This window comes from Penaeus vannamei, chromosome 23, assembly GCF_042767895.1.
Source record: "Penaeus vannamei isolate JL-2024 chromosome 23, ASM4276789v1, whole genome shotgun sequence".
Taxonomy (NCBI): domain Eukaryota; kingdom Metazoa; phylum Arthropoda; class Malacostraca; order Decapoda; family Penaeidae; genus Penaeus; species Penaeus vannamei.
This window is the reverse complement of record NC_091571.1, coordinates 36,308,294-36,311,793: the sequence shown is the minus strand read 5'-3', so window position 1 is coordinate 36,311,793 and position 3,500 is coordinate 36,308,294. Positions and strand designations below refer to the sequence as shown.

Sequence of the window (3,500 nt, the reverse complement as noted above, 5' to 3'; positions counted from 1 at the left end):
AGTGTGACAATCTCCTGATTTCTAAGAGGACATCGCGTTGGATAACTGGTTTCCATATGACCTGTTTTCGCAATGTGAAACATGTGTTCAGAGCAACAAGTACATCGAGTTTTTTTTCTTTGATCTTAAAATGCCGGTATCTCAATTTGATATCAAATACATATTTACCTTGAGATAAAATAAGGAAAATGTACAGATATACAAGCTTAACTATATGCTCAACCTCAAAAGCATTGAACGTTTTTGGACCTTTGCCTGTTGTGTGAAATCTTTTTGTCAAGCGAGCGTTGTAAACAAGATGAAGGCTGCTCGAACAAATGAGTCAACACAATTTGGCACCCCGAGAAGTGATCTTGCTAAAGTTTGCTTTATCTTTAATTTAATACAGGAAACAGCAAGTGGAAACTAGATATCCTGACATTATTGTGAAATATACCATAGCCCACCAAGCCCTCCGATTTCACGCAAAAGTGTTCGAAGCATCGAGGTCGATGTGTCCTCCCATCCAGCGCGTGTCGGGACCGTTGCCAGAACCTACGAAACCGTTTTGTTTCGATTCGCTCTCGTAACGGAAATGAAATCGAAAATAACCTCATGATTCACCTGGTGTGCATGTGACCTAAATAACAATGTCAGAAATGCTGAATCTGGATTTGTAATACTCAACAACGCATCATCTTCAGGATTTTGCATTAAATTCAGTCCCACGTGAGGTTGTGTTTACGCCAGGCAGGGAGGGACGCGCCACCGCCACTCAGGGTACGAGATGGCAGCAGACGCTACAAATACTTCGACTGCAAGCACATTATCTTTGGTTCTTTTGGATGGGTTAGTATGTTTTTTTGCGCATTGGTTTTCTGAAGAGTTGCGGATTGTTTACATGGTATAGCAACGTGTTTTTTTCTTTCTTTTTTTCTACAAATAAACAGTTGACAGACAGGAAAAGATTTAAAAAAAAGGCATTTCAGTACATACAATAGAGCAGTACCTGACGTTAACATATTTGTAGATATTCATTATCCTATCTCCCTCCATGTAATAAACCAGATGTTAAAATCATTTCGAACGTTGATTGACGCTATGTAAACAAAGTCCGCTCGCCTCGGTACAGCTGCACCGGCGTGAGATCACAGCGCATGTCAGAATAAGTTGCATATTGTCTAAGGCTACTTTCAGAAATGCCATTTACAGTGAAAAAATAAAAAGTACAGTGAAATAATCAGGTATGTGAAAGCAGTTACCTCAAGCACTGCATTACTTCACCAGGCTGCTCTGAAATCGGTTATACGAGCTGTGTTGCTTTAGATCTCTGAAGCCAACAGACCTTGGGGCAAGGCCACGATCTTGGCCAGCGCCCTCATGGTCAACACATACGCCTTGTGTCACTAAACTCCATGTGCCGCCCTTACCAGCAAAATCGCCATTGATTTTGTTGGCCGTCGGCAATGCAGTTCAAGATTTTATGATCATTAGTTTTAACAGCTCTTCTGTAGTCTGTGCATTCGTTTGTTTTATCGCTGCTGTCTTTTGTCACTACCTGTTATAAATATCTTTTAGTATACTCGGTATCATATCCTTAATACTTTCATAATTGTTATTAGTATCATCATTATTCTTACTAAATATGACTTTTAATACCTTCGCTGTATTCACCTGCCGCAAATCGCCATTATAATCAACGAATAATCAAACTGAAAACAAATTGTAAACCATTCAACTTTAAAAACTTAAATTATATTTCCAGCAACGGAACCACGTTTTCATATACTCTGTTCACAACATTTGGCAGCTGGACAGGAAGGGCGGTCTTTCACTGTAAAACCCCAAAGCTGAAGTACCAAGGATAAAATCTTGTGGCGCCAGACTGATGACTTTACCCGACAGATCGTGTGGCGACCGAATGCGTGTTGGTGTTTTCGCCAAAAAGTGGGCGGTCGTTATCTTAAGAAAACAATTATATAATTCGCAAACGGGTTGAGGTTATGGATAAAACATCGTGTTGGTGTTTGTTCCATTTCCCGTAGATGCGAGCTGATGGTTGTACAGTTTGCATTTCATGAATTGAAATTAGCATGGACCATCCTCTCTATAATTGCTAGTGTACCGCCTACTTAGTCTTTTTAGCATTTCTTAATTCATCTACATATTTATGAGGCGTTTTATTCTTCGTGGATAAAATTATGGACGAGTTTTATAACAATGCCGTTCGCTTTTTTACTTTTAATTAACAGAAGTGGTTCAAATTCACGTAAACACCGCAGTGGTTTGTAAAATAGAGCGGGCAGATGTATGCGAGCGAGGCAAGGGATTTTAAGAGACAATAGTTAGCTAGGATACATCTGTTTGGTTAGGTCAGAGTCCGCAGCGTGAATACTGTGTACCATTACTTTTAAATACGTGGAAAAAAGTATTAGAAACACGTTATAGACCACAGTCGAAGCCGTAAGTACTTTTAGCTAAAGAATTGGCATTCAGTAAGTCTAGAGTAAGGCTGTTATCTAATCACACTATCCTAGTTTGCAGTGTATTAATGGCAATATGCCATATTTGATCAAAAGTACTATGTTATGTCTAATTATGAATAGCATATTTTTGCCTTTGGTATTAATTCCCATTGCTCTTTTGAAGACAGACAGCCTAATAGCCGTTTTTGTAATTATGAGATATGAATACGTCATTCCAGAAACGAAAAACAAAGGAAAATGTCATGTCATTCTATTAGTTTTTGCTAAAACTCAAAGTCAATTCAAACGCAATATACTGTTGACGTGATGTAATGCTCAGTTTTCCAACCTTTTCAGGGAAATGCCTATTAAGGGAATTGGTAGGTAATTTACCTGCATGATGCACCAGCTGTTGTCGATATGGTGGGTGACCATCGGTTCAGAAGGTATGTTGGCTGTTGATTATTCATATACCTTTTCGTAGATATGCTTATGGTGCGTTCGGAACTGGTCGTTTATCTCGTCCAGACCAGTTGCACGAGATGTTTTGACCGTTCGGAACCTCCACTATCTCGTCCCGGTCAATTAGTCTAGATGTACAACTCGCCCTCCTGCGAAGGTGGCCGAGCAGGACGAGATGACGTCACAATATATTTTGTATGTAAACATTGACAGTTGCAGATAACCACAAGATATTGGTGGGTAATTTTATGACCCTTAATTGGTGTTATCAAAGGATATTTTTGTTTCTCAGTTGCAGGTAAGTTAAATGTGCGTCAAAGGAGTTACAAAACCTATGCAGCGTGTAAAATATTGACACCGGTATGATAACAATGTGAATGTTTACATTCGAGCCGGTTGCATTCTGGGCAGAAAGGGTCTTGGAGGTTCCGAACGCGGCGCATCTCGTCCTGCTGGTCTTGGACAAGTTGTCTGGACGAGATAGACGAGCAGTTCCGAACGCAGCATTATATCCTTTCATAAATGAGATATGCTTCTGTTATGCTAAGCCTGTTTCATCATTGTTTAATCTGTTAACAAGCGCACTGTTATCTT

General features: G+C 39.7%; 1 long non-coding RNA gene across 1 annotated transcript in view; it reads left to right on the top strand.

The window, feature by feature from the left end:
- Positions 1-479: 479 nt before the first annotated feature.
- The window catches only part of LOC138865903 (uncharacterized), a 16,390-nt gene continuing 13,369 nt past the window's right edge, over positions 480-3,500 (top strand). Inside the window, exons 1-2 of the long non-coding RNA XR_011399489.1 lie at positions 480-828; positions 2,802-2,890. This is a non-coding gene — a long non-coding RNA (uncharacterized lncRNA). The remainder of the gene's footprint in view (positions 829-2,801; positions 2,891-3,500) is intronic.